This window comes from Pleurodeles waltl, chromosome 8, assembly GCF_031143425.1.
Source record: "Pleurodeles waltl isolate 20211129_DDA chromosome 8, aPleWal1.hap1.20221129, whole genome shotgun sequence".
Classification (NCBI taxonomy): Eukaryota; Metazoa; Chordata; class Amphibia; order Caudata; family Salamandridae; genus Pleurodeles; species Pleurodeles waltl.
The window spans coordinates 744,915,908-744,939,002 of NC_090447.1; the positions used below are offsets into that span (position 1 = coordinate 744,915,908).

Sequence of the window (23,095 nt, forward strand, 5' to 3'; positions counted from 1 at the left end):
TCTGTTTGATTTTTCCTAGCAACCAGCATTCTGGAAGCACATTTACAAAGACCTTCAAAGCTTTCCAGAACTTACCTGTCACTGCCTCCTCGGATGAAAAGCAATCACTACCTCCTCATTTTGTGAGTTTAGACTCTAAAAAAAAAAAATGGTGATCAACATTTGCCCGTTTGAAACGAATACCATAGTTTTCAGAGAACTGAAGATCAGGAGCAGGACTACACATTTGAGGATTGGGCAGTGGGCATTTTAATCTAAAAAAGCAATGGGATTACGATGGCTGAGGTTAGAGTCAGAAATATAAGAAACCTGAAAGTATGAAATTATGTACGCGGAATACAAAATTTAATCTAATGTAGATCCTTTCCCCTTCCTGTATAAATTGGAGGAATAAAATCACCTTCCTTGAAGAAATATGTGCTGAAACATAGACTATGTTTAATTATCAACAGATTCAGTCCAGGTTCATATTGCGTATGAATAGAACGTGTTAAATTATCTTCTTGCAAATCAGTAACGCCTCAAACAATGTCACGTATGAAAGGGCAAGGAGATATGCTGTCCCAGTAAATTAGTACCCCGCTGCCCTCCCTTCTTCTATTTGGCCTCAGGCTAGCCTCCTGGTATTTCATAGGATTCCCCCTCCTCTCAGGCACCACCCCATCTCGTCTGGGCACATGGGTGATTTCCGGGTCCCCAACGGAAGCCATAGTGGTCTTGCCTTGGACCCCTTTCTCTGTATTTAGTTTGCACAGCCCATCATGCTAGTAACCATCGTCTCCGCATCCATGCAGTGTGTCATGCCAATGACCCATTGACTCAGAATGTGGTGGGTGGTTAGGCTACCCCTGCCCTTGACTACATCTTGCTTCGCAAGGGCAAAATCGAGTGTACAGAAGAGAACCTGCTTCCTGTGTAGATCTATGGGTCAAGATCACAATAAGGTCCAATGGTCTCATCCCAGTCAACTTTTGGAGCTCTCACATCTGTTTACCCACCCAAAAGTGGGTCTCCTGAGATAATGTACCCCTCCAACCTACGTACATCGTGGCTTTGCCCCAGCCTTCAAGAGAAGGCTTTGTCGGTCCCGGCAGGGGGGAACTCAGAATGTAATGTATATAGGATTTCCCTTCCATTATATATCTCTCAAGCCTTGTGGCTGGGTCATCTCTGGGTGCGTAACTCCATGCATTCACTGACTGTAGCTGGGAAGCCCAGTAGTAAGCCCTGGCTTATGGTAGTGCAATGCTGCCGTTATATACCAGGGGTGTGGCATTTATTAAAATATCTACTTGTCCAGGGGACAGGTTGCTTCTCAAATCTACTTGTCCTGTAAAAAGATCTACTTGTCCCTTTGGTGCCATGTAGTGTGGCGACAAATTATGGCAGCAATCTCATTATGTAAGAGCTCTGATAATAGCCTCTCTGATTATGCCAGGGCTACTACCTTAGTAGGGCTTGAATACTTGCAGTTTCAATCCCTACTGTAGCCATTTCCTTATTTTCCACCTTTCTGCAGATCTGCATACTGGGGCTGGAGGAAGCAGTAAGCAATAGTTCCAGGGCTGAAATGCCTTTGAGTCTGCAAACCTACTAACCTGCATGTTTTAAAGATTTTCACCAGCTTCTCTCGAATATTTTCCCATAATAAGAAAGGTTGGACATTTACTCCTGACAATGGCAGAATTAGAACTTCTTCCAGGGTTGGGAAGAAAGTGGCTGGAGGGAAAATGAACTTGCAAATGCTCAATAGATTTTCAAATGAGCAAATCTACACATTGTATTTACCCATGCTAAAATACAGTTCACAAATATTTTATAGGGGTACGACATATACCATGGGTGCACTTTTGTGACTTTCTTTAAGAATTTGGGGCCACATGTCAGTAGGTTCAGATTTGCGACCCGCAAATTACGAGTCAGACTCGCAATTTGCGAGTCGCAAATCCGAATGTAGGATGGCACCATCGGTGATTCGCAAGGGCTTCGCAAATGTCCACCTCATGAATAATCATGAGGTGGGTCGCAATTTGCGACCCCCTTGCGAATGGCGGCCCTCACAGGGATGGTGGCCTGCTGGAGACAGCAGACCACCATGTCTGTGACTGCTTTTTAATAAAGCTGTTTTTTTTTCTTTTTTGTAATGCAGTCCGTTTTCCTTAAAGGAAAACGAGATGCATTACAAAAACGAAAAATGAAACGTTTTCGTTTCATTTTTTCAGAGCAGGCAGTGTTCCGCAGGACCACTGCCTGCTCTGAAAAAATGTTTACAGTGACATTCACAAAGGGGAAGGGGTCCCATGGGGACCCCTTCCCTTTAGCAAAAGTGTTAGCACCCATTTGAAATGGGTGAAAACTGCGATTGGTTTGCGCCCGCGGTCGCAAAACAATCCTACGTTGCACTGCGAGTCGCAATTAGGAAGGGAACACCCCTTCCTAATTGCGAGTCGCAAACCCGTTTTGCGATTCGGTAACCAGGTTACCGAATGGCAAAACTGGGTTTGTGCATCGCAATGTGCTTTTTGCACGCCGCAAACAGCTAAAGTCGCTGTTTGCGACATGCAAAAAGCTACCTACATGTGGGTCTTGGTCCCTAATTAGGTCTGGTGTTAACAAAACATTATGTTTTTATCAAACTTCTATTTCTCTCTCTTTCGGCTGGCTTTACTGTGAGCGATCGCATTCTGCTCTTCCACAAGGAGCATATTGGCACACAAAGTAGTTTTCTTCAGTGTCAGGAACTACAGTGGCAATCATTGACGTAACGAAATTGGAGGGTGCCCCTTTGCAAAGAACATGGAGGAGCCCCCTCTCCAGACTCACTCAGGCCAGGTGCTGTGCTGAAGGGGCCCCCAGGAGGGCGGCTGCGGGGCCTTTGTTATGCCACTGGTGGCAACGTGTGCTTTTAGAGTTCAAAAACGTTTTTTTTTTTTTTGCCAGTGTTTGTTAGTGTTGAGGGCCTGATAGCTCCCACAACAATAAAGTGTTACAAAAGCCATGTCAAAACAAGACACGCATTGATGAAACTAAAAGACTTATAAAAATATGTCCGATCAGTTGGCTTTGTCAGTGTTTGTTTATTTTCATGCTTGCCATAATCGTGTTGAAAATGGTTACACTGATTTTCCATTAGAAATATTTTTGGGAAATACTAGCATGCACCAACACATTTTACTAAATGACACTTCATTTGCATCTAATCAGAGAGCATTCTGGGAGCATTATACTTAGCCTCATAGCCTAAACTTTTCAAACGTGTATACACGTTTTTTTTTTTTGTACTGGAACCAACATCAGTAGTGAAGTGTGACCTTAAAACATTTAATTACAGCACTCACCCTAATAATGAAGGATTTCAAATAATGAACCATAAATACAAGTTCGAACAGCATTATCTTTTGGAAACACATTACCTCAACTGCAGAGAGTTCCACTCTCTGTAAACAGGCAGCCAAAGGGTTTGTGCTGCAGAGGGTTGGGCCTACTTGTCCCAAGGACAAAGTAAACATAAAAACTTGTTGCCCTTGACCCCAAACAAGATGTCCCGGGCATCAGGCAATAGGAATTCCACATCCCTGTATACAGACCTGTAAAGGCTACAGAGGACATCTTGTTGAAGGAGGTCCCCGGCACAGGCAATAGAGTATTTTGAAGCAAGTATAAGAATTTGGGTAGAGTAATTATCTAAAAGAGGGCGGCCCTGCCCATAATCTGAAAAGGCAAGCGTCTCCTGTAGTCAACTTCTTCCTGATACCTCTGTTAGACTACCTCCAAGTCCTCTCCAGAAAACTAGTCAGTAAACAATGCGACTAATATCCCCAGGTAGCGGAAACCCTCTGGCGATACCACAGCCTCTAGAGGGATCACAACTGTCGGGGGCCAACAACTCATCTTCTACAGCTATGATTTATCCCAAGTAATTTTGGAGCCCAGGTATTGTTCGAAGGTGCAGAACACCAACAAAACCAAGGGCAATGAGGCTACTGACTCTACAAGGTACAGCAGACTATCATCTGCGTAAAGAGAAACTTTCTCAGGCTCACTTTTGAGAATCCCACTAGGTCTGTCCTAGGTCTAAGCCAGCTGGCCAATGGCTCCATACACGGGGTGAACAGCACTGGTGACAAGGGACAACACTGGAGCATCCCTGTTCAAGCTGAAACTCCCCGAGAATACACCATTTACTTTCACCCTCGCCTTCAACGGTTGTAAAGCAGCCACACCAAGCCACAATATCGCAGGCAAGATTGAGTCTCTTTAGGACAGGGCTAAGGGCTCCTGTGTGGTATGAAAGTAGACCAATGAGTTATGGAGGCACCACAGGTTTTTGCCAGGTAATTCTACCGGACATATAACAAGTCTGGGCCCTGTGTAGTTAGGTCAGGATAACTTTCACCAGGCACAGCGTCAATATTTTTGCAATGATCTGCCAGGATCTTGACCACTGTATTTAGTAGGGGGAATGGTGTATAAGAAGCATGATAAGTAGGCAGCTTCCCTTATTTGGGTAGGACTATGATAAATGCCTGTCTTAGGTCTGATAGGAGTTCTATTTTTAGTGCATCTTCTAGCATAGCTAACAATTTAACAAATAAAAAAAGAAAAAACTGGTCTTGTATCCAGGTTCCTAAGAGGCCTTCTGCCTCAGACAAGAGACACATTACAGTAGTAAATGGCAAATGAATAAGCTGCTGTTTCTCCCATGCAGCAGGCTCTTAAGAATTTAGTCATAAAGGAAAGTAGTGGCTTAAGGGGCCTAGCTTAGGGTGTGACCTCCTGAAACAGGTCATCACAAATTCACAGTAAAAATAAAAAACAAGGACAGTCTCCAGCGCTTGGTTTTTAATAAGCCCCTGGGTGAGCCAGGTCGCGGTCATTGAAAATAAAATAAGGGGGTGGTTGGAGGGGTTGGTCACAGGGACTGGACGCATGCCATGCCCTGCAGCCATTCCCACCGCACAAAGCGGTATTATGACAACATTTTTAGAAAATACTTCCCTGGTATATTTCTTTGATGTATGGATGTCAAGCAAGGGGGTTATGGAGGACAAGAAATTAAGAATAAAGGGTGCATTATTCCTGCTAAATTGTCTGTGGCTTACAAGGGGGAATCATATCCTGGACTGGCCTAATCAAAATGAGTAAGGCATGTTTTTGGCTCTTAATGCGCAGCCTCAGGTGGGAGTCAGACAAATTGTGAAAGGATGTACAGATTTTGCAAATACGTTTCTTGGGGTATTTTTTAAGAAGCTAGGTTGTATCAAGGAATATCTTCATTCTATAAAAACTTAAAACCAGGAGCTATGCCAGTCTCAGCCAAAGTCCCGAAAATTCATTCAAGTGTGCAGCAAGAGGTGCAAAAAGAGCTAGAAAGACTGGAGAGAGGTTATTATAATTCCAGTGGAGACTACAGAATGGCTAGCACCTACAATGGTTGCAAAGAAACAATCAGGTGCTTATCGTTTTATATGTAGATCTGAGGGGGTGGAAATAAAGAGGTGGTAGTAGATACATTTCTATGATCAAATATTTCAGAAACTATTTTTACTGTATGTGATGCAAGATATTTCACTACACTTGATCTCACATCTGCATATCAATAGATAAAGTTGCATCCCAACTCACTGCTTTTGTAACTCCCCGGGGTGTATTTATATTTTTAAGAATGTCTTTTGGCCTTGTATCACCATCCTCAGTGTTCCAGAGATTAAAGGCTTTGATTATTGGGAAGTTGGAAGGGGTATAATGCTTTCAAGACAACATGCTCATTAATGGAACAATTGGGAAGAGCACAATAGAAGAGTTTTTGCATTTTTGGAACTATTAAAAAAAGATGGCCTGAAGTTGCATGTGTGTCTGATATCAGCTCTGGTGCTGTTATTCGTATTTTGGAAGGTCTTTTCAGACGAGAAGTGATACCAAGTAGTATACTGTGGGACAATGGGGTGCAATTCTGCTCCAGAGAATAAATTCAGTGGGATGGTAGAAAGATTCAATAAGACACTGAAGAGGTGGCCAAAAGCAGTGGTCTGGATTGAAAAAAAGAGCTAGAACATTGATTAGTTTCCTATTGTTTTTCCCCTCATATGAGTAAATTCCACATTCTCTCTTTTCAGGGAGAGAAAACACTATTCTGAACCAGTTCCAGGATAGATGTATTAAAATAAGGACTGAACGAACGTTTCTGCTGATGATGTGTGGAGAAGTAAAGAGCATCAGAAGATGGTTAAATGGAACAGAACTTGATGCTAGACATGTTGGGAGAGAGCTGAATGTTAAGGGGGGTGAATGGATTAAAATTAAATCTTCAGTGAAGTTTAACCTGGATCAAAGTTTACTGCACCAAGAAGAGCGGTTAAACTTTTCCAGAAGGCTATCACAATAGAGTATGGCAGAATTTGAAACCTTAATAGAGTGGTTATTTTAAAAGGCCAAGGGGCAGACCATGTGGGGGTCAGACACAAATTACGAAGGATTTGGGAAAGTCACAAAAAAGATTATAAGCCATCTAATGGAAGTGATTATAGTTCTCCTTGTGGAAGAACCATAATGTCTGAAAAATGTAAGCCAAAAAGTTATCCAAGGTACTCCAGTATCTTCAGGTCTATGTAAGAACATGAAGGTGCACTTAGTATAATTGCTGTTGCACAATTTATTTGTTGTACAGGCTATTATAAATTGAGTGTTCACATTTGTTTAAAAGGGAAAGATGTGTGGTGTTAGTAATAAAGAGGGTATCCTACTGAGCGCATGGAAATGCTCCAAGTTCTATGTTGTAGAACAAAGGTGGGTTTCTGTTGTGGGGACAGTTAACCTGAGATGTGGATACCGGTTGCCCCTTTCCTACCTTATTTTACCCACGTTGATTATACTTTGTTTCATGAAGCCAACAGGTCTGGCGTTTCCTGCTAGCCTTCTCGATTTGTCAATGTTTGGTTGTTTTTGTCATTATTTTTGACAAACTTTATAGTGGGAAAAGCTGATGGGTCATGGTCAGTATAGAAAAAATATTGGCTAAAAGCAAAAATGTCTGTGGTCCAAAAAGCACACACTGTCATATAAGTCCTTGGCAAAGAAAGGAACTACCTTCTAAAAGGAAGTATCCCTTGTAAAAGGGCATAATGCTATCACACACATTGAAATTAGCAAATTTTTGAAGTGTGCTGACCCATCATCCTATATTGTATGCACTGGATGGTGGAAGAACGCCCAAATATGTATGTATGTATACATCATACATATGGCTAGGTATTCAGCGAAGGAAACCATGTTTATGCCTAATGTATGTGTAAAGGGACACTACATCCGCAGAGATCAAATGGCAACAGTTCACATAAGATTTCGTTAATCCCACATGGCATATCTTTTTTTCAAATACGAAGGAATGCAACTACTGTACACATGGGCCAATAAATATTTTGCCGCACACTCAATGAGATATGCAACTCTCCTAATGTGCAGATTAAGGGGCAAAATCACAATACTGATTACACATGCCGAGCAGTCTTACATGCACAAACGTTGACAGACATATGTGCATGGCAGTAGCAGATTTGATTCACCTATTCAGGAAGCATCCAGCCGCAGGTGGCATTGATTAACTGGATTGTATGTCAAGATATCCAAAAATATATTGTGGGTCAAATATGGAGGCCTAAATGTCGAGAAACAAAATATTGTGAAGGTAAGTGCATAGAGGCAAATATAAATTTACTATGGTTTACTCCACATCTACGTACCTTGATTATATAAAATATATAGCTGTGTGTGTATTGTCATAGTACCTATATGTGAAGTTAAGCATAGAAAAGCTATATTTTCCGTATATCTACCTTTATCTTACTTATCTACTTATTTGCAGAATATTTCTGTTCCTGCTATTTATAACTCGATATTTTGGCTTCATGATAATTGTTACCCAATATTCTGGTGGAAATCCAGGAGCAATGCTACTGGAATTATGTGACACTGGAGGACCACATTATACAGAAGGGCTGGCAAAATCATGGCATTCAACAAAGAAAGGCAAACTATGCAGCAATTGTGTGGCACCTATGCCCATTAAATGCAACCATTTAGAACAAGCTAGGTCCTCCTTTATCTTCACATATTTCTGTTCTTGCAAGAAACCCAATACCCATTTTGCCATAGTCAAAACTAGGTGTGCCACTAGAGCCAAGCTATACTTGGCTGTAGAGCAAAGGATTAGGATGTGGCCCAAACGACTGCCAGTGGCTGAGATAAATTTAAGCATTTCATTCATCATCTCATGGTTTTGGCATCTGATGCCCTAAGTGCGTTGGTTTAACCTAGGCATGGTTCCTGGGTACACTGTACCTCCGGAACCAAGCTATACCTGACTGGAGAGTCTTAACTAGGATGAAACCAGTCCTAAGTTGCTTGTGTCCCTGTTCAGGGAGGACCTGGCCTGCAGTTCGGGCTAGAATGTCCCCATGAGGAGCAGGGTCAAGAATGATTTGCATATGGCTGGTCCAAACTGAGGTGACAAGGTGGGTGAAAAATGGTGGCTTGGGATGCATTCCGAGTGACTGACAGTGGCTGAGATTAATTCAAGCATTCCATTCATCACCTTGTTGGTTTTCCACAGATGTCTTATGTGCAACAGGTATGCCCAAACATGGGTCCTGGGCTCATTGAGCAACTGGAACCAAACTACACCTGGCTGAACAGTCATAACTAGTGCAAAACCTGTCCTAGGTTGTTTGTGTTCTGGTTCAGGGACGACCTGGCCTGGCAGTTCGGGTTAGACTAGGGAGAAGGGTCAAGACTGATTTACAAATGGCTCGGTCCAACCTGAGGTGGCACTGTAGTAAAAAAAAAAAAAAAAAAAAAAAAAGATGGATTGGGATGCAGAACTGAATCATTGCCAGTAGATGAGAATAATTCAAGCAGTTCATTCATCGCCTTGTTGTTTCTACAGTTAAAGGTGAACAGTTACCTTTCATTAAGTGTTTGACAAGGCACTGCATCTCATGTGAAGCACTTTTAATAAATTTTGAATAATTTGATCTAGAAACCTTTTTTGTTAAAATCTTTAATTTAGCATATGATCGATTATGTGAGGAATGATTCATTTTCATGGAGAGAACTCTATACCCACACAATCACTTTTTCTAGTCGCACTGCTTATGTCCAAGGAAAATTTGCCAGGTGCCAGGTTTTTTTTCAGTCCAATCTTAGAAATGAGGTGTAGAAATGGGTTGATATTATAAAAACTGTGAAAATCCATAAAGTGGTAACTTTGTGCATACAGTATGCAGTCCTTTTCCAGAAACGAATGCAGGTGTAAACTTACAAATAAGTAGCTCCTTCAATTCAGGAAGTGTACAGGAAGAGTCTTTATTACGTGGGTCCTGCAGGTTTTAGCAATGCTTTATACACTTAGGGGGTCATTATGATCCCCGGCGGTTCAGACCGACATGCCGGCGGGTGCAAAGACCGCCACCAGCATGGCGTTCTGAACTGCCATATAACACCATAGGGAGGGCCGTCATAGGCAGCCCTCCTCCACCGCCAGGCTGCCGCCGACAGAGCATTAACGGCCCGGCCATGCATTCTGCTGGGCCGGCGGGCGGAAATAATGTTTCTGCCCGCCGGCCCAGCACAATGTTCATGATGCGGCCGGCGGGTTCCCAGGGGGGCTGGCGGGCAGTGAAATGACCGCCAGCATGAACACGGCGGTAAACACTGCAGTGTTCATAATGACCCCCTTAGTGTAGAAAACATAATTGCTTTACCAGAAGCTGGGTTGCTAGACATTTACATTTTACTATATACAAAATAACTTCAAAATACTTTCTCACATACATCATTCTTTATCTTGAAATCTGGGTTATTGCTTAATTATGGACAATATGCAAAAAAAAACTGACATGTCCATTATCACTGCTTTGCTTCATACTCATATCAAATTCAAGATCATGATATTACCTCTCAAACAAGGATTTTATCTACATCGACTTATCAATTACATTTTTCTAATGTCTTTATTTGTTTATATGATATTTCTTCACCTGACTGCTACAGTTTGATTTTGTAATCCATTCTTCTCAGATTGTGTTTTACAAATCTTTCAAAACTACTAATAAATTATAGTTGTGACATAAATGTTGGTTTCATTTTGGGGCAGTTGTCAAGGCTTCTAGATAATTTCACAAGTTGGACAAGCGAATAGAGAGTAATAATGTAGTGATATTTTAAAGTTTCAGTAATAAAGATATATGTATTTTACATCTAAAATAAACATACTTGCTAAGCAGTGAGAACCATATCCTAGTGGGGACAGAGTTTTTTAGTTGATGTTTGTGGAATTCATATATAGTTTTAATTCCTTCCGAAACCTTAACAGGGAATTTCAAGAATCTATGGAGTGAAAGTCTCTGATTCAGGAAAAGGCAAACGTGCTTACTGATCTTGAGTTAAGTGTCTGTTTTCAAAATTTCAAAATGATATGCTTTTGTCTGCCATTGCACGTCAATGATCCCTGTCTAAGCAGACTTTGAACACAGCTCTGATCAAATTTGTTTTACATTTCACTTGCATCCATCCTCATCTTTTTCCACAGTCCACAACTTGTTTGGGCTATCAAGATAATTACACTTGCGAATTATTTAGTTAGCTGCATATGTAGTCTTCTGACCTACATCCTCTAAGCACACACATAGTAAAACAACGTTTGGCATATCAATTACAACTAATAGTCCCTATATTTTTACATTATTTCACCAAGCATTGTTAGCTTCTCAAGCTTTACAACACTCATCTCAGTGGGTGTGTAGTAAGAAAGATATGACGAACGTTCTTCAGTTTAAACACACTTTGTATTGTGGCTGTTTTTTTACATAAGTGGCCCTATTCAGACAACGCTAGCAGATTTAACTGTTGCCAAGTTTTGAATGATGGAATAGTGATCTATTAATATTTTACTGTTCAAGTTACACTCGTACTGATTTACCATTGGAATATATTTTTTAGATCTAGGATCCTCCTTTTTATAGTACTTCTTTAGAGACTTGTATAACAGGATCTAGTGGCTAGCTAACAACATATCCAGGTTCTATGTACTGAGAAGCCCATCATTTTCGAGTTCAAAACTTGGTGATAAGATATGTGAGCCTTTTAATTTCTTAGAAAAGACAACATATATTTTTGATGAGGTATTTGTTTAAATTAATTTTCAATAAAAATGTTTAGTTCCAATCACATATGTATGAGTATATCAACCTTCTGCTATACTCTGCACAAATGTTCTAAAACAGCAACTGGTCTGGTCTAATTATTTTCTTACTGGTATATAGAAATATCAACTCCCTATGTATTCTTTGAAAACTGTAACTACCCAATGGTTTATCATGGGAGCACCTATATAGATATAAGTTCTAACCAACTTAAGCCCATAGAAATATCAAAATAAAATGTCCTCTCAGATTAATCTTTACCTTATGCCCCCACCAGTCAGACTGAATCAGTGACATGCTCTTCAGACAGAGATGGCAATTGCTGTGGCACAACCTATCAACGTTCTAAACTAGAATAAACAAACGTACAACAAAAACTAGAATACAAGAAAAAAATAATCATCAAAATGGGAAGTATCTAGGAAAGCTTGAATAAGATGTTCTAGAAGTGCCTTTGCTAAAAAAGTAAGAGGTACTCTGCCAAGAGTACTCCCCGGTATGTTGAGTCTGGATGTGTCCTACGGCATCCAGTGCACCCTTGAGAGCTTACTAACAAAGGTCTTCATGAGCTCCATCAGTGTCCACTAGGTCTTTGTGCAGGTAGAACAGTCTGTGTTAGTTCGCCCGAGAGCAAGGGTGTGCAATGTAAGACCCAGAGGGCTGACTCCATGCCAGGGTGTAGGAAATATATATATATTTTTCTCTGCTGAAGAAAGGATTGACCTTGAAACACGTGTCCAGAGATGATTTTATAACTTAAGGCCTGGAATAATGAAACTGCTTAAAGAATTCACTGTGAGTTGCTGGCTCTGCTTTTCTTCCCGTTTATATAACCTGTTGGGAGCGCGCTTTCACATGAGGACAACTTCGTTTTTGATATATATATATATATATATATATATATATACATATATATATATACACACACACAAAAGATAAATTCGCATACAATTAATCTAAATGCAAATAATTAATACAGCCAATGGATATCCTGAAAATCTTGCATAGATCCACCGCCCTTCCCATTTCAAACCTTCTCCTGAACACGCTGCATGCAGTAATGAAGAATATCATTTTAAAGAAATACTTTCATCAATCACCTTCTCTGCTGAAGCAAATGAAACAAAATAATCCATTCAAATTACATGTTTAATAGTAATAAGGCCCTTAAACTAACCACAGCCTTAATGATGACCCTTTCAGCATCAGTATTGCAGCATTCAGTTCCATCCCATTGTGTTGGGTGATTAATCTACGTTTTAATACAAACATTTCCTATCTTTTGCAAAATAAGGGGCTCAGCTGCCAGGCAAACTAGACTGCACCTCCCACAGTGTTTCTTAGGGGTACATTTTGTGCACACAATCCATAGTATTGGCTGCCAAATGATACAACTGCAAAGCAGGTCAATATAGGATTACAAACTTAGCGGTGCACCAAAAAAAATAATAAAAAAAAAAAAAAAAACATAGAATACGTTCAAAATTCACAAATTCTTATGTCTTCTGTATTTTTCTTCCAACATTTTCCATTCTAAATCGACTAAAATGGTTACAGCCTCAGCCAATTTGCTTCGATTGACAACAAACGTCTTCAGGGCATTTCTTTCGAATGATCTTTTATTTCTTCCTTATTCAGGTGAATGTGAAGAATATACATATCATATAGTCACATATCAAGTTCACTTGCCAATATCTGGAGTCTTCTTAGTGTAATCACGATCTCAATATATTGTGATAGTACACTGAATACATCCACATATTCCAGGTTAACCATACCCCATGTCGACACCTGAATCTGCGCACTACATTGTAGCAGGCATTTAACTTCTTGACCAGGCCTCTGTGAAAGCTCGTAGGGATGCCTCACTTATCAGAATATTAGAGGTTCTAATGTTTCTGTGTTTTTCAGAAGTCTAAAAGTGCAGCTTCGCCCCTACTTTGCAGCTCCAGACTCTTGACGTGACTGGGTAAAAACACAAGCTAGTCATGTCTGCTGTGCAGGTGGTTTATGTAAAGCCCATCAGAAAGGATTGTTTATGTTGGTCAGAGCAATGATCTACAGTGCAGTGCTCTGCTCAAGAGCTGTGGCCTAAAATCACAATACCAGCTCTCCAAGAGCACTCTGTAAGCCTGTGTTCAGAAACCAAAGGCAGCTACTGTTATTGTCACAGTGTGATTGATAGTTCATGGCCAACAACCAACTTCTGAGCGGTCATTCCCAACCTTAGACTCGAGTCCCCCATGATACAACACTAGAGACAATATGGAGCAAGCTAAGTGGAAACTGGGAGACTGGGTGATGAGGAATATCACCAGAAAGGGCAGGGTGCAAGTATTGAACAAATACTCTTCAAATCTGACTGAAAATCACTACTTCCGTCTCTGCAGCTACCCAAGATCCAAGAAATGATGAACAGTTTATTGTGCCTTATGTCTTGATTTTTCCCAACCTCAGTGACAGCACTATTGTACAAACCTGTAAAATCTGTAACCAGGGCTTGAAAATCATAAATTTTTTTACTAGACCTGCAGGTCGAGTAACCTAAATAATCTACTCGACCTAACTGTAATGTACTTGACCGGTAAGCAGGTCTCAAATTGTGTGATCCCAGGCAAATAGTTTAGAGTTGCCTTTTTCTTCATTCTCACATGTGATTGCACCTTCAAATATGTGAGCTCAGCATTACTGCAGTAAAAAAAACCTCCTTTTTTTTTATTAAGTAGACTAAAGTTTGCTGTATGCATCACAAGAATCTAGCCCACATACCCATGACGTCTAGCCCACATAACCTAGTACTTCTTTTAGTTTCTAACAACATTGCCATCAGGGCAGAAGTGTTTCTCAGTTTATTTAAACACTCAATTTTAGTAAATTTATTACTAAACCATGATGTGGTAACATGTCATCCACAGTAACTTACCAAGAAATGTCTAAAAACCTAACGTGCAGCTTTTCTGATAAAACTATGTAGGGTATTAACAATCTTTGAAAATTGGGTTTCAGAAAATATATCCTTTGCACATCAACACAAAGTATTCTGATTTGTTTTCATCCTATTAAAATATTTTTTCATCACACAGAAATATAAAAAAGGGCTTTCACGACTACTGAAATATATTTTGAAATGTTTGCACAGTGTACTTAGTCATTTAAATATTATGTGTTAGGAAAACCCTGACACCCTTTATCCTTTACATTCTAAGCAGCAGGTCACACAGTTCATCTTACAAAGTCCTGGAACCCTGCAGTCAGAAGGAAAATTAATTGTAAGAAACACTGACCTGATCTCTGTCTGTGAACACAGAGCAATTGTGACATAAGGACAAGATTTAAAGGCATCTTTTATTGCCCCTCCACTTTTCAACTGAACAGAACACCTGTTCAGTGTGGACCTGATCAAATAAGACTCGCCAATGGTCGAGTGGATTTTTCGAGCCCTGCTGTAACTCTTGTCGCAAGCTGTGAGATTTGTACATTTTTATTTTTTTCCACTCAGCTCCTTGGAATCTACCTAAAATGGTCATGATGGAAAGATCAGACTATGAGAAAACATGACAGTCTTTTAAAATGTTTTTTTTTTTTTTTTAAACCACTTTTTAATTAAGATATTATTTTAGGGAAACTGTATTTTCCATCACAACTTTCTCAAAGTTTTCTTCTGTCTGCTGAACCTCCACCTTTGGAGAAGGTCAGCCTTGTCTATAAAAGCAGCTGAATGTTTCATAAGCACCCTTACAGAACCAATGACATCTTCACAAATTTTGGGCCTGATTTAGAGGATGGGTTACTCCGTCACAACATTGACGGATATCTCGTCTGCCGAAATCTAAATTCCATTATATCCTATGGGATTTAGATTTCAGCAGACGGGATAACAGTCACCGCTGTAACCTGTCCGTCGAATTCTATATCAGGCCCTTAGTTCCTTAAAATGCCATATTTGGCCCCATTTTTCGAAATGCTTTGGATGTCCAACCTTCTTATCCCTTCCCCGACAGCTTCCTGGGGTCAGATTGGATGTGCTAGTTTCTTTTTCTAGTGCAAGTCCATACAGGTATTTAAACGCCATCTCTTTCAAAGATCACCAGCAACCAGTGTATGTTGTCAGATGTCTTAGGCCCACCCAAAGCACTCATTTGATTCCAACGAGCCTCCAATTATCATGAAAATATGCGTTGAAAACATTTAAGCAAGTTTTGTTCCCGTTAATTCATGCTCCTACACCATGTGCAATTTCTTACATCTTATGCTTAACATGTGCACGTTTGTATATTTCAGATATCATCTACAGAGCTAGATGAGTATGGGAAAAGTTTCTTACTAACTGCAAATCATAACATGAAATTTCATGTGTTTAAGATATAAAATAATCAGTTTAATTGACATATGGAGACAGACGTCTACCAGCAAGATGGCTATATGCATTAATGCTTGCCTCCGACATCAGCACATCGGGAGATCTAATTCCACCAAGACGACTTTGTCTTACATCCATAGGTAGACAGTAACTGAGTGCCATTATATTGCCTAATGGTAAAGTGTTACTTACAGCACTTAGACATGGCAAATGTGGTATGAAGCACCATATAAATAGTAAGTTACTGTAATAACCCTTAGCAGCACATCTAGATCTCGGTATATTCACTCATAGCAAACCTCTGTGGTCCAGATTGGCACACCAAGTGCAAAATCCTTATTGAGCGTGACTACTAGACCTGTGAGTAATTTTAGTTACGCCGGAGTCATTTAGGTAATTATGCATTTCTCTTGGATGCGGGATTAACAATAACTCCATTACACCAACTCGCAATATGAATTTTATGGGGGAAAATAATCACAGAAACAACCAATTTAGTGACCAGCAGCAGCTGTTCCTGCTTGTACTGCTAATCGTGTTCAGTTAAATTTAGCCCTACTTCTTTGCGCAAAATACGTCCTTGCATCTTTGGGTCCAATTTGGACGTGAGGGGGGATATTTGCATTAATAAAATAGCGCTAAATGCTGAATTACTGTTCTCCGATAGTTTTGAGATTATTCAAGGTGATTATTCTACAACTAACTAGGCAGGGGTGGAAGATGATTCAAAATCAGAAGCAAGACAGGCCCGTTTACTTGTTTGTCTACAAGGGTGGGTGGAGTTCTGTCCTCTTCCATATTTTCTAAATTGCTGGGCCTGTCCTCTGCAATCAAGTCCTACACCATTTCACCAATCCATGTGGGATATAGATGTTGCATGTGTACCTTACTTGCGTATACAGAAGATGCATGTGAACCACATATTACAAGCATGGCAGCAGCCGCTCTGGGTTTGATTTTGTGTTTGTTGAATTAAAGCAATACCTGAGGGAGGTGGCTAGAGTGACAGCCAAACAACAAATATAAATTGCAGGCCCTGCCCCGAGAACATTTCAGGGACCCTGTGAAGCAGGTCATACTGAGACGTTTAAGGAAATAAGACAAGGGGGCCCTTTGAAGTTTTTGTCCCTTCATCTCCCATTGTTCTTTGAAGGGTTGTCCCCACTGGTTAACAGGTAGTGAGCTAAGGCAGTCTTGGGCTCCTGTTTAGCACTGGCAGGAGACTCCCAGCACCCCCCCCACCCCACACACATTCCAGTTCACACTTTGTGAAAAGGATTTTAGGCTAGACTAGCCGTAGCAGAATATGCATAAGAGTAGAAGTGTCAGAACCGGACTCAAAAGTGACAGATGGCAAACAAAACCGGTGTCTGCAACTTTGGTACAAAAGTGGAAGTGAAACTTCCAGGCGTAGTGACATGACTTTCTGCCAGATTCCAGTCTCCACACCAGTGGTGATGAAACTCTCAGTGTGCCCCAGGGTAGGGGTATCCACTGCCAACTACCTTTACCAGGTTCAAGACTGGCAACCTGGGGAAAATTACTTTGGACTACCCGGAACAGCTGCCTGGACTCTACTCTAAGGAAGAGAGCTGACCAATTGTTCAGGAAGGACACAAGAGGTGCCCCTGCATGAGCGAGATTCTGCTCAGAAGTGAAACTGAGAAGAAGCTGAGGCAAAAGAAGCTAAAGAAACCCACTGTGTAACAGGGAGATATTTGTGCCACTTTGGGAGGGTACAATCTACTCCAACCACCAAACGCTGCAAATGGCTGCAAGAAAAAACCTGAGAATTATGAAGTAGTGAAGAGATGCAGCAAGCCATGTCACCATCTACAGTCTACACTGAAGATAAACAGAAGTGCTGTGACTAAGAGGCTAGCATCAGAAACTAAGTACTCACACAGGTTCAGCACATAGCTGTTTGAGTGGTGGGTTTATGTCTAAGCCTGAGACTGATTCACAATCCCCAAGATCCACCATGGTGAGGACAACCTGCCCTAGACGCCGCCTCTCCAGAAGGGGCTGCTCACCTGATATCTGTGTGGCACCACAAATTCTAACTGCACACCAGCCAGTAGGCTAGGTTTGGAGGAGACTACTGCTTCCTGCACATCAGGAGGCGGGCAGTGCACACCCCATGAGCAGCGTGGACTAAAAAAGCACAAAAAGTCACACAGCCCACCTGTGCCAAATCCAATCTAGTGACACAAAAGGTACTGTGTGCTACAACAAAGCAGCCTTGGGGAGGGATGGAAGTAAGATTCTCTTAGAGAAAGGAGACTTGAGTGAGATTCTCTCAGCACAGTTTAACCCTGAAATAACATCCTAACCCGCCTAAAGGAGAGTGGTGTGGTGTACAGTGGCATGGGGTGTCGTGGAAGGAGTACAGTGTCAGAGTGGAAGAGTATAGAGTAGAGTGTCGTAGAGTGGCATGGCATAAAGTGTTGTACAGTGGAAAGGCATAAAGCAGAATCAAGCGGCATAGACTGGAGTAAGTAACATGGAGTGGCATAGAGGGAGATACTTAGAGAGGAGTAGAGTGTTCTGGAGCCGAGTAGATTGCCGTATACTGGAATGGCACAGTGTGGAGTACTGTAATAGAGTGGAATAGTGTCGTAGTATGAAGTGGTGTACTGCATCATGGAGTAGAGTGAAGTAGTAGAATGGAGCAGTGTGTCGTAGAATACTTTGGAGGAGCGTGGCAAGGAGTGGCATAGAGGGAGTTGTGTAGGGCCTTGCAGAATAAAGTAGCGTGTCAGAGTGGCACAGTGGCATGTAATGTCGTACTGCAGAGTGCTGTTAAGTGGCCTAGAGTGAAGTGGCAGAGTACAGTGGTGCAGAGTAGATTGGCGTACAGTGCAGTGGCGTACAGTGCACTGGTTTTGAGTAAAGTGGTGTAGAGTGCATTGGCGTTCAGTGCAGTGGTTTACAGTAAGTGCAGAGGTGTACAGTAGAAAGGTAAAGAGTACAGTGGCGCAGTGTAGATTGCAGGGGTGCTGAGTGCAATGGTGTAAAGTGCAGAGGTGCAGGGTAGAGTGGTGAGGTGCAGGGTAGAGTGGCGCAGAATGCAGTGGCAAAGGGTGAAGTGGTGCAGAGTGGAGGAATGCAGAGTAGAGTGGCGTAGAGCGTAGGTGCATACAATACAGTAGAATGGTTCGAAGTATAGCGGTGAAGAGTGTGGTAGAATGATGTAGAGCAGAATGGTGCAGAGTAAAGTGAAGCTGTGTGGAGTAGAGTGGTGTAGATTTGAGTGACAGACAGTGCAGTTTTGCTGCGTAGAGTGTCCTAGAGTGTAGATGTATGGAGCTGAGTAGCCTAGAGTGCACTGGAGTAGAGAGCGGTGATGTAGAATACAGTGGTGCAGAGTAGAATAGAGTGGCATAGAGTGCAGTGGTACAGTAGGTGTTAGTTTTTAGTAAGGTAGCTTAGAATACAGTGCTTTAGAGTACAGTGATAAAATGCACTGGAGTAGACTAGAATGGTGCAGAGTAGAGAGGTGGAGTAGAGTGCTGCAGATTTCAGCAGAGTGGCATAGAGTGCAGTGGTGCAGAGTAGATTATTTCACAGTACAGTGAAGTGCTGTGGAGTGTTGCAGTGTAGGTTGGAGTGGTGCAGGGTAGAATCCAGTGTCGTAAAGCAAAGTGGCAAACACTCAAGTGGCATATAGTAGAGTGGCGTAGAGTGCAGAGTAAATTACATTTGCATACAGTGGATTGGTGTAGGGAGGAGTGACGCAGAGTAGAGTGGCGTAGAGTGCACTGACAGAGTGGCATAGAGTTAAGTGATGCACAGTAGAGAGGAGGACAGCAAAGTGGCAGAGTGCAGTGTTGCACAGTAGAGGATCATTGAGTGCAGTGGCGTAAAGTGATGCAGAAAGCAGAGGAGTAGAGAGTAGTGACAGAGTACAGTGGTGCAGAGCTGAATGGTGTAGAGTGGAGTATAGTGGTGTAGAGTGCAGTGGTGCAGAGTAGATTGGGATAGAGTGCAGATTCATATAGCAGAGTGTTGCAGAGTAAAGTGCAGTGGTGTAGAGTGGTGCAGATTAGAGTGGCATAGACTGGAATGGCACAGGGTAGATTACAGTGGCATGGAGTAGAGTGGCAGAGTAGACTCTCAGAGCAGAGTGAAGTGGCATAGAGTGGTGCAGAGTAGAGTGCAGTGGCACAGAGTAATGTGACAGTGCATTAAGTACTGTAGAGTGGCATAGAGTGCAGTGGTGCAAGGTTTGCAATCTCACACTCTTACAGCCCTTTACACTCATTCTTATTTATTCTCTTCACTCATTTACATTCATTTTTACTCTCACTCACACATTTTCCATTTTATTGATAGTTCGAGACATCAGTCTCAGCATCAACATACATAACATTAAAAGCAGTTAAACACCAATAAATATTCTAAAACACATAGTACATCATCACAAAATTAAGAACAACAGATATAATAAACCAATGATTCAATCGGGTAACAATATCAATTTTGGGTGTACCTGTTTATACTGGCCCTAGTGCTTCAGTTCTCAGTGTCCAGAAAGTACACAAACACTTTGAAACAGCCACAATTGAGGCAGGGCCACTTTTACATTTTCTAAGGGCTTCAACTCGAATTTGTAAACTGATTGATCTGCACATGGGAACAATCCATTTATTTCTGGGTTTTATATAGAATTAACAAAGAAAACAACGCGTGTTCATCGCTTTCTTCGACAGTTTTAAAATAAAAGCAATGGTCAAATTCCTGTTTCTGCTTCCCCCAATCAGCAGTGAAAGCAGCTACTGGGAGAGTCCCATACCTAAACTTAAGGAAAAGGGACCAAGCACGCACCAGGAGGACAAAATCCAGAAATTCCTCTGCCTTAAGTACAGATTTGAAGAGGAGGAAGGCACTTGTTCGGGGGCCTATGGTGGATCAGCTGTCCCTACTACTGATGGCTTTTTCCTTGGCTAGATTTTTACCTTCAAGGGAGTCTCCTTGACGAATTGACTGGGGCTGGGACCAGAATTTCTCTAGCCCCAGCTTAATCCAGGCACTTTTAAGCGGCCCCAGCTTTCTAACCTTCGCCCCCCCACTGGACCCATTAATTACATGCAGCCCTCCATTAGGTAGCTCAGTTCATGAGTACTCCGGATGTAACCCCTAAACTGTAGAGGTCTCAACGCTATCTGCATCGAAATCTCATTGATTCCCAAATCAATGTGAAGTACCACCAGTGGGGTACCTCTCCCTAAGCCCAGAAGGCATCAAAGGAAATTGTTTTCTGCTGTGTTCAGAGTGCTCGTGTTGCAGCGGCCCCAGAGTTCCGCTCAAACAGCGCAGCCTCCTTGCTTTTGCTTTATAGACTTAAACTTCTTAACGGGCAGGGTTCCAGGCTTCTCTTTTGGTAAGTTTGTGTATGACTACAGTTTGATGTTCAGGGTACTCTTGGTAATCCGCAGGTCTCAAGAGCCGGTGTCGTCCAACCCGATACCCAGATAATCAAACTGCCGGGCCATTTCTAGTGCTTCAGAGCCCACTTTGATAACCCCTCTCGCTCTGCCCCTCTTGGTATAAATCATATATTTGGTCTTGGATGTATTAATTTCAAGACCTAAATCGTCGCGAAATGATGCAAAGCTATCAAATTTTGAAGGCCCTTTCTAGTTTTCGACAGCAGCAAGGTGTTATCTGCGAAAAGGAGTGCTGGTATTTTTCCCCCGCCAAGGTTGGAGAGTCATTGGCACAGGTTAGCAGGCAGGTGATGCAGTTGTTAATATAGAGGAGGAATGGAGTTGGGGCAAGAATGCACCCAGGGTGCATGCCTTGTTTTACGGGGGAAGGCCTCAGTTAATTCTCCATTCGCTCTGCAACTTCCTTGTGCATAGTTCCCCTAGTAGAGCAGCTGGATCAAATGAGATCAGGAGGGGGGGGGTTCCCATCCTCCGAAGCACCGGAGGTCGATGAATACCACATAAAGGTCACAATTGGACAGATCCACCGTCTTACACTTTACCATAAGAATGCGGAAGTCCTACTCGACTGCACTGGTTTAAAATCGAAAATCCAACGAACGCACTAGCACCTGCTTGCAAACATTTTCTGCAAGTTGTCAAACAGGCTGATAGGGCGGCAGGTGGAGGGCAGACTGTGATATCCTTTTTAAAGATGGGCATAATTTCCGCCCCTTTCTACTATTAAGGGATCTTTCCCTCCTTTGCGATGGAATTGGAACCCACACCAATATGGGGGACCCACACCCCAGGGTCAAACTTGAAACCATCAGCTGGGATGTGTACCGAGACCTGGAGCTTTCCTGGGCTTAAGCGCAAGCAGAGCTCACTCTTTCTGCTCCATGGTGAAAACTACTGGAGCGGTTGGTTGTGGGTTAGCGTTGTTGTTGTCCCTACAAGTAAGGCAAGACATTGGGAGGGATGACCCAGTTGCAGGGTAGAATGGATGTTTCAGTGCGGCTGCCTGTCTTCTCATCACTCCTACTGACTAGTGCTCAAGATTTCCTCTGGTCATTAGGTATAGCGGCATCCAGTAGATTGGACCAGAGGTCGTCGTCCCATGCACCTTTGGCTTCTCCTGAGGTAGCCCAATAAATGGACCTTTGTTCCCTTATGATCTGCCTATCCCATCTCTTTAATGGATTGAAGCAAATTTGACTTAGCCTTTTTGCACGGACTATTGAACGAACCAGCCCTTGGTCTGTGCTATGATTGGGCACCCCCTTGACTCCTTGGTAAGTAGATTCCTTAGCTTGGTGAATATCATATTATGCTCTGCTAGAGTTACCTTAGTGTACCCGAGCTGGTGTAGATATTGCCATTGTGGGTGGCTAGGATTGCATATAAGACCCTAATTCACTCAGGTGAGCAGCCCACTCTTTCCCATTTTATGTTTTTCCTGTTATTAGTGTCCGTGAGGTGCATGCGCAGAAGCTCAGAGTGCTGTGCAAGGGAGGGTCATAGATTCTTCAGTCTTAAAACCAGAGGGTTGTGGTCACTCTACTCTCACTCCCCACAATCATATCATCTAGCTTGCACCAGCGCCTAACATCCAAGAAAAAGTAATCAATAGTACTCGAGTATGGACCTCGTCTGCATGTCTGTGCAAGCTGCTTGTCGGAAGGGGATCACCCATTGCATGCCTGGATTCCACGGGAAAGGGTAAGATCCACAACCTGAAGAGACGCTCTAGAAAGGTGTCTTCTCACAGTGAAGACAAGGTCCGGGATACAGAAAGAATGTTCACCTCTAGACAGATCACATGTCAGGTTATTCAGCTCGAATGTGAGACTGGAGTCCCCTGCTATGAGTACGTTGCAGGTATTGAAGTGGTCACCTTGCATGCTATCCAATAACTGCAGAGTCTTTGATTCCTGCTTGAAGCTGTTACTTCGAATGTAGACGCTATCAGGAGGGCCAGGGATTTGGGGCAGGAAAGGATTTACCCAAGAATGTCTGGGGAGTCCACAAAAAGGGGCAAAACAGAATAGGATATGGTGGAGCGGGCCAGTACTAGTAATCCACCAGAAGGGCGCCCGGGACTGAAT

At 42.3% G+C, this 23,095-nt stretch overlaps 1 protein-coding gene across 27 annotated transcripts in view; it reads right to left on the reverse strand.

The window, feature by feature from the left end:
• Positions 1-23,095, reverse strand: part of MCF2L (MCF.2 cell line derived transforming sequence like) — an 828,274-nt gene that overhangs the window by 345,148 nt on the left and 460,031 nt on the right. The window contains exon 3 of one of the 27 annotated variants that reach the window (XM_069204986.1): positions 76-135. The exons of the other annotated variants lie outside the window; for them this stretch is intronic. The gene's annotated coding sequence lies outside the window, so the exon portion shown is untranslated. The remainder of the gene's footprint in view (positions 1-75; positions 136-23,095) is intronic. 27 annotated transcript variants of the gene reach the window in all.